Source organism: Cherax quadricarinatus, chromosome 32 (genome assembly GCF_038502225.1).
Source record: "Cherax quadricarinatus isolate ZL_2023a chromosome 32, ASM3850222v1, whole genome shotgun sequence".
Taxonomy (NCBI): domain Eukaryota; kingdom Metazoa; phylum Arthropoda; class Malacostraca; order Decapoda; family Parastacidae; genus Cherax; species Cherax quadricarinatus.
The window spans coordinates 20,658,902-20,670,641 of NC_091323.1; the positions used below are offsets into that span (position 1 = coordinate 20,658,902).

General features: G+C 39.7%; 1 protein-coding gene across 2 annotated transcripts in view; it reads left to right on the forward strand.

Annotated features, from left to right (window-relative positions):
* The first annotated feature begins 5,691 nt into the window (after window positions 1-5,691).
* Window positions 5,692-11,740, forward strand: part of LOC128690152 (limbic system-associated membrane protein) — a 400,710-nt gene continuing 394,661 nt past the window's right edge. Inside the window, exon 1 of one of the 2 annotated variants that reach the window (XM_070090504.1) lies at window positions 5,692-5,803. The gene's annotated coding sequence lies outside the window, so the exon portion shown is untranslated. Of the gene's footprint in view, window positions 5,954-11,740 lie in introns of both variants that reach the window. The other variant, XM_070090503.1, reaches the window with a different exon arrangement.

Sequence of the window (11,740 nt, forward strand, 5' to 3'; positions counted from 1 at the left end):
GAACACTTTGCTACCAAAATACATGTTCCTGATCCAGCAAGGGACCCTCCTTGGCTAGCTGCAAGAACTGTGTCAAAACTGTCAGTGGTGACAATAAGGCAGGAGGAGGTGTATTTCCTTCTTAAATCGCTTGACCAAGAAAAGGCTGTAGGCCCAGGCACGTTGAGCCCAAGATTGCTCAGAAGATGTACAGACCAGCTAGCAGCACCTCTAAGTCGCATCTTTCAGCACTGCCTAGCACAGTGTAAATGTCCTTCTCTGTGGAAAGAGGCAAATGTAGTCCCTGTTCACAAAAAAGAAGAGCAGAGGAAATCAGCAACTACAGACCAGTGTCACTTTTGTCAATCACTGGCAAGATCATTGGGACAATAATCTCAAGTCAAATGACAGAGTTTTTTGACTACCACTCACTTTGTGACCGTCAATATGGCTTCAGGAAAGGTTATTCTGCTGTTGATTTGTTGTTAAATCTCTTCACTAAATTGCACCAGTCACTGGATGAATGCAAAGTCAGCTGTGTGGTAGCACTGGACATTGCTGGTGCTCTCGACCGGGTGTGGCACCAGGGCCTCTTAGCAAAACTGCAAGCTCTGGGAACTGTAGGCTCTACACAACGTCTTCAATGGCCTTCATCTCATCCCAGAATTCCATGCATACGCAGACGACTGTACAGTGACATTCACTTATCCAAGAGAAAAAATGCCAGCTGCTCTAAGCTACATCAAACACCAGGTAAGAGCTATATCAGCTTGAGGAAATATATGACAAGTAACATTTGCACCTGAGGAAACACAAATGATGATGGTCTCTAGGCACCATGATGGTAATGCCGGTGCAGTAGTAAGGATGAATGGGAGGGTGTTGGTACTTGGGGAAGAAGTTGATATCCGTGGGGTGAAATTTGACTCCAAACTGATCATGAAGATCCACGTTGTAAATCTTGCAAACAAGGCAGCCAGGAAGCTTACAGCACTTCACCGTATCTCGCATCTGCTTGGCAGTAGGGGTTGCAAGATTCTGTATGAGGCACAAGTACGCTCACACCTTGAGTATGCTCCACTTTCTTGGTTTGCCTGCCCCCCCCCTCTCATCTGCGACTGCTTGATAGAGTAGAGAACAAGACGTCTCACCTCGCTTGATCCATCCTGGATAGATCTGTCATTTCAGCAGAGCCTTCAACACAGGAGGGATGTAGGTGGCCGTACTATTATGTTCAAGGCCAATATTGTCAAAGTGCCACACTTGGATCCACTTCGAGGACAGCGTGAAACAAGCTTCTGTACCACTAGACGGGCAGAAAGCAGCAACTTCACTCTGGCTGTACCCTTCTCCAGAACATCACTTCATCAGAGATCATTTATCTCCAGGATGACTCTAGTATGGAATACATTCGTACAGCATTATGATGTCAACGAGATAAAGTCAGTTGATCAAATGAAAATGCTGGCCGACAGATGGCTCCAACTTCATCCTGTTCCCTACTTGTATGTTTCATAAGAATAAAAATGCTTTCAAATGAGCTGATGTAGGTAATAGCTCTTAGCTTGCCAATAAAGCTAGGGATTCTTAACCTAACCTTGTCAAGCCATGTGAGAGAGAGAGAGAGAGAGAGAGAGAGAGAGAGAGAGAGAGAGAGAGAGAGAGAGAGAGAGAGAGAGAGAGAGAGAGAGAAATTAAGAAAAACTTCCTTGAAAGAGAGAATTAATGAATGCCTGTACATTTTATTCGGAACTCCGGAAATTTTGATCTATATTTACGTTTTGCTTAGGTGCAAAATAAAAAGTGCCTCGTCAAGAAAAAGATAAAAAAAAAGAACTAGTCAGGAAAACAAGTAAAACAATCTATCGCCTGAAGCTGTCGAGGAAAAATGCTACGTAAATTTACACTGTAAATATCAAAGAACTACTTTGCCTGTGGAAAATAATTCAATGACCATGATAAACGTTTAAATAAAAGGGAAAAGGTAGAGTTAGCTCTTTGCTCTCTCTCTCGCCTTCTCTCTCTCTCTCTCTCTCTCTCTCTCTCTCTCTCTCTCTCCCTCTCTCTCTTTCATACATTTATTTGAAAAGGAGCCGGAGGCATCAGCACCACAATACAGCATCACCAAACAGCACCAAACACAGTATCACAACACAGCATTGCAACACAGCATCACAATATACCAAACACAGTGTATCGTAACACAGAATCATAACACAGAACAAAACCTAATACCACAACACAGCATCACAACACAGAACAAATCCTAGTACCATAACACAGCATCTCTACACAGAACAGCAGCAAATCCCCACAACACAGTAGCATAACACAGCAGTACAATATCACCACAGCACACCAACACAACACAGCACCACGACACACCAACACAATACAGCACCACGACACACCAACACAACACAGCCCTCTGCAGCTGACTTTATCTTGCATTCCCATAATTTATGATCCTGATACATAATCAGTTTATGTAGGGGAGAAACTGAGTTTCATTTTTTCACCTCCAACGGGAGCAGAAGCCATCAAGAGCAAGAAGTGTAGTAACAGCAGGAGCAGCAATAACAGCAACAGCTGCAGATTCATCAACAGCAGCATTTGAGGTAGCAGCAGCATCAGACCCAGCAGAAGTGAGGCAGCAAATGGAGAAATCGTTTAGATTGCGTAGTGTATAGGATAACTCCGAGAGATATGAAGACATATGATGGTCTTTCTCTCGGTTACTCATCATACTGATGATTCCTTCATCATCATCCGTGGGTCAGGAAACCCGTGGCCAGGAGCCGCAAATCACCCATGATTCACCGAGTCCCTGATCAGGAAAAATAAATTACCACCTCAGCTATTCTCATCAAGATAAATAATGGGAAGGTAAATAGAGAATGACACACGGCTTTATATATCTTAGTATGCTTAACAAATCAGTTGAATGGATGCATCGACTTCACTGAGCTGTAATTTTAGCTGAATTTATATTGCACTACAATTTTTATAAACAATTTTTGTAGTATTATACGTAATGGCAGTAGTAATAATAATAGCAGCAATCTTAGCAGTAGTAGAAAAAAATCTCTCGAAAAAAAATCGAATGTTATTTTAAGAAATTAGTCTAGAACAAACAACTGTGAAATATAATGTTATACCTTAAAAGCCTTACATGTTTACGAATGGAATATCTGTACTTAAGATGAATCCTATTCCCAATTACAAGTATACCTATGGAAGCATGACTCACGAAATCGTAATGACACGACTGCAAACAAACCATACCACGGGTGGAGTTAGAACCAGCGATCATAGAGTCTCAAAACTCCAGACCGTCGCGTTAGCCACAAACTCTGATCGCGGGTTCTAACCCCACCCGTGGTATGGTTTATACCTATGGAAATTTGAGAATAACTCGGTATACACATTCGCTAAAAGTTTACTCTAATCCTGATTTTAAGGATTAAGGTGTTGTTGACGACAGTGCTAGATAAATCTGGTTTCGTATCCCAGGTGTATTCTATAAGTGCGTGAAACTAACCTATTAACTTCCTCCTAAATAACGTCTTTTTTAAGTGGAAATTCATTCCACGTTGAATGGTATATAACGTTATATTGCACAAAATAGCCACAGTGAAAGAAAGTGAAATTCTAAGGGATTTCGTGATTTCTCACATAATCAAGGAAAGGTGAAAATAATAGGACACCAGAAGACTAATAAGCTGAGATATGATCTCACATATGACCCTTTGGATCTTTACCTGTGAGAACCTTCTTCCTACATATAACCTCTACTCTCTGAGCATGGCAGTGTTGTGAAGATTTAGTCAAGTCACATGTCAAGTAAAATTTTAAGAGTAACATCTAAGTTTTCTTTAAAATCATCACAAATTCTATTCATTATAAACGAATTTTTATTTATACAATCCAGAACTTATATTTATATTGCAATCAATACTATATTGATTCGATTATAATTTAGCTCAACCATTGACCTACTTGATACAACTTTCTCGGCCTTTTGAAAATTTATTGGGTGGATAAAATTTATTGGGTGGATAAAATCTTTCACATGAATGAATAGAGCATAAGAATCTAATGCTCTGTTTATTCTTGAGAGAGATTTTAACCACTCAATTTTCAAAAGGTCGAGAAGGTTGTATCAAGCAGGTCCATGGTTGGACGAAATATAATTGAATCAAGCTTCTTAAGAAATAGTATTGATTGCAAATGAATATTAGTTCAGAGTTATATAAATTAGATCTATTTATAATGAATAGAATTTGTGATTTTAAACTATGCCTGACATGTCATTCTTAATTTTTCTTGGCATGTGACCAACGTGCCACGCTCAGTGAGTAGGATCATGTGTGGTGTTATATATCACCTTAATGTATTTTCTGTAGAGAAAATATATTAAGGTGATTATATATATATATATATATATATATATATATATATATATATATATATATATATATATATATATATATATATATATATATATATATATCACCTTAATATATTTTCTGTAGAGAAAATATATTAAGGTGATATATATATATATATATATATATATATATATATATATATATATATATATATATACACACACACACACACACACACACACACACACACACACACACACACACACACACACACACACACATCGTACCGAATAGGTAAAACTTGCGATTGCCGAATAACTCAAGCTAAAATTTGTGTATGCAATAATGTCGCAAAAAACATTCTGAACCTAAAGAAAAAATATACTTCATTGTGATTGCTTATTAAATTATTGTAAACTTATCTAAAACATATTTAGTTGGATTAGGCTAAGTTAAACTGTGCTTGTTATAATAAGGTTAGGTAAGTTTTCTAAGGTTCTTTTGGTACAAAATTGTTAATTTTTACATTAACATAACGGAAAAAAATATATATCTTTAAACGTATAAGAGAATTTTTTTAGAAAGGACTTAATTTTAAACGAGTTATTGCTAATTGACCAGTTTTACTTATCCGGCACGACATATAAATTACTAAATTTAAAAAGAGAAACTTTCATTTTTCTTTTTAGGTCACCCTGCCTCGGTGAGACATAGCCGGTTTAATATATATATATATATATATATATATATATATATATATATATATATATATATATATATATATGGATAGTGACATAAAGGGCGAGGAAGGTGAACAGTAAATAATTACTAACAATTCATCGCTCGCTGGAACCCAATACTCCAGCGTATTTTGAGGAAGTCAATATCGAGAAAGGAAAATATCTCTGTATTGAGGCAAATTATGCATCGTAACTTCCGTGGAAGATACGTGAAGATGGGAAATGTTTGCAGTTGCAAAGATGGTCTCACCATCAGATAAGGCTGTGCAATATGACCTGCTCTTGGCAACTGCACTGCGTGCGCAGCACTCTCGCTCGCGTCTTGTCCCTGTCAGTTGCCGCACCTCGGCTGAATCCCCTGAACACTTGCAAAAAAAAATAGCTCTTCCTGCCTAAGGATTCTGAATAATATCAGATATAGATGGAGGTCTAGTACGAACACGCAAGCTGTAAGAATGATGGAAAAACTGAATGTGGAGGGGGATGGAGGGGGATATATGTAGGTGGGAGGAGGGCGGGGCAGGATAGGGAGAGGGAGAGCGAGAAAGGCAGGTTGAGTGCACCAGGTTGGCAGTACAAGGCCTCACTCGGTCAGAGCCGTTGCGAGCGGAAGCGTGATGGTGATGCCGGTTGCGACTTAACACTCGCTCTAAAAACGTGTTTACCTCCCCAGGGCTAAAATTAGCTTACACGGTCCGTTCACTGAAATAAAACTTGCAAGCAAAATGTTTTCTCTATATTCCATATGACCAAGAAATCATGTTCCTATATGAACACTAGTTATTGTGATTTAAAGAGTCGGTGATTTTTTTTTGTCTACTGGAGTCTAAAGAGGCTGCTGAGGTGCGTTAAAAAATAAATTGATTTATTCTACTGATGTTAGTTTAATAATGCTGACGAGCGAGTGATGTTCTTTTTTTGTATTATTTTATTAAAATGGAAAAGAATGTGATGTTTGGAACCAAGATAATTATAAACTAGCTCATTTAATTCATCAAACTAATTGAAATGAGCAACCAATTGGCTGATACAACAATGTGAAAAACTGAAAAAAGGTGAAGTAAACTAAAGTGTCGTGTAGATACAAATAATTTTTATTGTGGAGCGTTGTTTATATTCGATGAGTTAAAGAGTGAAAACAAAATATATTGTTATAACCAGAGCCAGGGAGAGAGGCATGGTTATATCTTTGAGGAGGAGCATCAAGCAGTTCAAGATGACCTTAAGACTGTGTGTGTGTGTGTGTGTGTGTGTGTGTGTGTGTGTGTGTGTGTGTGTGTGTGTGTGTGTGTGTGTGTGTGTGTGTGTGTGTGTGTGTGTGTTGGACTTGGCTTGCTCTTGTTCTTGGCACTAATGACATGTACTGTTCAAGTCTGTCTGTTATCACGACAGGTTCTCCGCTGTGCTGACAGGAACTAAAGATCACCTTCAGTCTCCTTGTGAGTAATAAAAGCATAGAATTTAACATAATTACATAAAATGTAATTGCAATTGTAATTTGGGACTACAGTGACTGCATTGTGACGATAATTGATTTGTTTTTTGTTGGAGGAGAAAGAACAGATTCTTTGAACGAAAGTTTTGTAATGCAATGTAAAGTTTTCAAACAGGATTTTGTGTGTATGTCAGCGGTGATGGATGAAAAGTTCTAAATCTCGTGGGAACTTTATATTGGTTATGCTTCTTCATTTAGTATTAACAACGTAATATTTTTTAATTTGCAAAAATAAGTTACTTCTCACGCAAGACTTTGCATACTACCTCAAACCTGCGAAGCCTACAATTGGCCGTTTATTTTTGTTTCTAGCAAGCAGTCAGTACAACACGGCATTGACTGCTTGCAACACGCTGAAATTAAAAATAATTGCTCTGGTTTCAAAGCATTACCGTGCTCAACATCTCAATCTTATACATAGTTAAAAATTTTTTTTGGTACTAAACTATTTTTCGAAAATTTAACATAAACATGGACGTGCGCAGCAAGTTGCATACTTCAAAAAATTAAACCTGTGATGTCATCGGCCTAAAGTCATGCAAAAAATCGATTCTACAGGATTAAAAAAAATGCAGCGTTCTGGCGTCTACAGTATATAGTCGTATGGGGATACGTAAACATGAAAACATAATAACCACTGTGCAGCTAACTCCGCGAGTGAGATAAGAGCTTGGGTAAGGTTTGTCAGGAAACAGGACAAGTGTTTCTTGACGTGGGTCTTCATCACATGATGACCCGCAGCTGAAGCTGTTGATCATCTGACGAAAAACTCGAGTTCAACTCTCGGAAGCGAGGACATTTCTGCTCCAGCGTCAACAGCAGCAGATTTACAGCTAGGAATTATGGGGAACTGAGAAAGTATTCACTTGTAAAATGTTATTACGAGACTAGACGTATTAGCTATGAGGATGTCATGAAACTACGGTACGGTGTGAGGTTGCAGTGAGACTGGCGTTGCTGGGCATGTAGCTGCCATGAAAATAGTTACTGGGTATGAGGTTTCAACGAAACCAGTGACTAGGGTCACTGGGAATGTGACTTCTACGAAAACAAGCGTTAGTCTGTACGAGGCTTCAGTAAGACTATGCTTGCTATGCGGCGTTAATATCAGACCAGGGTATTCGTCATGAGGCTTCAATATCAGGTTTCATTTGTGGCTTCGGTATTTCGATGTTAGACGAGGCTTATTATGTGGCTTCATTATGATACTACGTTTATGTAGCTTAAGGATTACAGTGCGGTTTCAGCATGAGACTGCTTCCTGGCTATGTGGTTTCATTGTAAGACTAAGCTTCCTGGCTATGTGGTTTCATTGTAAGACTAAGCTTCCTGGCTGCGTGGTTTCAATGTAAGGCTAAGCTTCCTGGCTGCGTGGTTTCATTGTAAGACTAAGCTTCCTGGCTGCGTGGTTTCATTGTAAGACTAAGCTTCCTGGCTGCGTGGTTTCATTGTAAGACTAAGCTTCCTGGCTATGTGGTTTCATTGTAAGACTAAGCTTCCTGGCTGTGTGGTTTCATTGTAAGACTAAGCTTCCTGGCTATGTGGTTTCATTGTAAGACTAAGCTTCCTGGCTGCGTGGTTTCATTGTAAGGCTAAGCTTCCTGGCTGCGTGGTTTCATTGTAAGACTAAGCTTCCTGGCTATGTGGTTTCATTGTAAGGCTAAGCTTCCTGGCTATGTGGTTTCATTGTAAGACTAAGCTTCCTGGCTGTGTGGTTTCATTGTAAGGCTAAGCTTCCTGGCTATGTGGTTTCATTGTAAGACTAAGCTTCCTGGCTATGTGGTTTCATTGTAAGACTAAGCTTCCTGGCTGTGTGGTTTCATTGTAAAACTAAGCTTCCTGGCTATGTGGTTTCATTGTAAGACTAAGCTTCCTGGCTATGTGGTTTCATTGTAAGACTAAGCTTCCTGGTTATGTGGTTTCATTGTAAAGCTAAGCTTCCTGGCTATGTGGTTTCATTGTAAGACTAAGCTTCCTGGCTGCGTGGTTTCATTGTAAAGCTAAGCTTCCTGGCTATGTGGTTTCATTGTAAGACTAAGCTTCCTGGCTGCGTGGTTTCATTGTAAAGCTAAGCTTCCTGGCAATATGGTTTCATTGTAAGACTAAGCTTCCTGGCTGCGTGGTTTCATTGTAAGACTAAGCTTCCTGGCTGCGTGGTTTCATTGTAAGACTAAGCTTCCTGGCTGCTTGGTTTCATTTTAAGATTAGGTTTCCTTTCAATGGCACTTCATTTTAAAAGTAAGCTTATTGGTTACGTGGATTTATTTTAAGGCTAGGCTTCATTTGCCTCAGAAGGAATCTGAAACCTCAGTTCGACTTGGATACTGACCTTATAAAGCATATGCTAGACAGAATTATTTATTTCAGTCAGGGGGAAGCGTTAAACCCTTAGGGGGGGGAATGGGAGGTAATCAGGTTCGATCCAAGGAAGGGAAAGATTAGTCAGGTTCCAGCATGGAGGTGAGGCAACCTAAAGTAGACGTTTTCAGTTTGAGATACACACGTGCAGAGGAAGAATGTACATTTTTAACCCGAAATTTAAGGTCATGATACCGTGGCTGGAACAAACACAAATAACCCGCACATTGGAGAATCTTACGACGACGTTTCGGTCCGACTTGGACTTGTAAATGGTCCAAGTCGGACCGAAACGTAGTCATAAGCTTCTCTTTCCTATATGCAGGTTATTTGTATTGTAACGTCGTCTAATTCGTCTTATTCAAATAGGGCCTTAGTTGCGAATTTTATATATATATATATATATATATATATATATATATATATATATATATATATATATATATCCCCGTCCGTTGTATGGTTTGTTTGCAATCGTGTCATTACGATTTCGTGAGTCTAGTTATGTGTGTGTGTGTGTGTGTGTGTGTGTGTGTGTGTGCGTGTGTGTGTGTGCGTGCGTGTGTGTGTGTGCGTGCGTGCGTGTGTGTGTGTGTGTGTGCGTGCATGTGTGTGTGTCTGTCTCTGTGTATAGAGGATTTTGCCGAGAATCTGAATCTGTATTCCTCGAGACAAGACACTATACGCCTTTAATGCATGCACAAGGGACGTAAGCTGGATGCAAGACCAGCGGCTTACCTGTCGCGCAGTTCTCTGAGCGCGTGGGGCCCATGGGAGGATATTCATGGGAGGATATACATGGGAGGATTTGCATGAGAGAATATACACGGGAGGATTTGCATGAGAGAATATACACGGGAGGATATACATTGGAGACTATGCATGGGAGGATATATATGAGAGACTATACATGGGAGGATATACATGAGAGACTGTACATGGGAGGATATACATGAGACCATACATGGGAGGATTTACATGAGATACTATACATGAGAGGATATGCATGAGAGACTATACATGCGAGAATATACTATGGAGAATATACATGGGAGGATATATATATATGGGAGAATATACATGGAGGAATATACATGGGGATATGCATGAGAGAATATACACGGGAGGATATATATGAGAGACTATACATGAGAGGATATACATGAGAGGATATACATGGGAGGATATGCATGAGAGGATATACATGGGAGGATATGCATGAGAGAATATGCATGAGAGAATATGCATGAGAGAATATACATGAGAGGATATTCATGGGAGGATTTACATGAGAGAATATGCATGAGAGAATATTCATGGGAGGATTTACATGAGAGAATATACATGATAGAATATACATGATAGAATATACATGAGAGAATATACACGAGAGGATATACTCGGGTTATATATTTATATTACGTTATCTTTCATATTACCATGTAGGTGCCTGCGATAAACACAAAGGGTAAGCAATTGATTATACTAAGGGTTGCGTGTAATCTTAATCTTGAATGCCGGACGATTCGCTGGTACCGAGCTGAATTTCAGGATCTGAATGTGTGTATCGTACCGTGTTGTAAAGAAGAGCTGCTAACTTGCGCAGTCAACAATTAAGCGCTTTAAGATGCTCTGGAAATGAGAGGCACAGGGAAAAATAAACATATTTGAGATATACAAACTCTTGCAAAATGTGTGTTAAAGGCGGAGTTTAGAGTGTAGTGTTGACTTTGTCTGGGTTGCACCTTGAAGCGGCCAGAACTGGGAATATACGGTTTTACTAGCAGTAACCCCTTGATAACATCGGGAATGAAAAGGGAGGGGCCTCGTATTCAAGACTAAAGAGAAAGTATTTGCTCAAGAGAAAAAAACAAATGAAAGCATTCAGATCTTTTTAAAGTCGAAACCTTTTGAAGAAACTGAGGCAATACGAGTTTCATTTTCCAGGCTGAGGAGAGTATTTGCACACACTTGTACGCACATTACACGCGCACGCACGCACGTACACGCACGCACGTGCGCGTACACACACACACACACACACACACACACACACACACACACACACATACACACACACACACACACACACAGAGTAGTCAGTAAGTGGAATAGTTTGGGAAGCGATGTAGTGGAGGCAGGATCCATACATAGCTTTAAGCAGAGGTATGATAAAGCTCACGGCTCGGGGAGAGTGACCTAGTAGCGATCAGTGAAGAGGCGGGGCCAGGAGCTCGGACTCGACCCCCGCAACCTCAACTAGGTGAGTACAACTAGGTGAGTACACACACTCAAAAATTCTTGATTGAATGAAGTCTTCTCGCTACAACATTCAGTGTACCTTTTAGCTCACTGAGTATAAACTCAGCAACAATATGAACATGAGTCACTTTGTATGAACTAGGCCGAGAAAAATGGCAGTTTTTTAAAAATGTCTTGATTATATTGGTCCTAGACCTCCCCAAATATCCCCCCTTCCACTCCCCTCTCCCACGATGCACATTGACCCCTTACACTCCACCTAATTCGTCGGCATTTACACGCTCGTCTGAACTCGTCGACGTACGTCTACATCTGATTCAAACTCAGGTGCGATTATTTTTATCGCTAACAACAGGTAGTTAGCGTATCTGTATGGCGATTAGCGGACGGAGAATCGAACTTTCACTACCTCTTATTCTGAATGTCTCACACGGGTTTAAGTTGCTAAAGAAATCTGATACAAATCTGACAAAAAATTAATTTCAAAATTATTCAATAACGTGAAACAGTGTCTT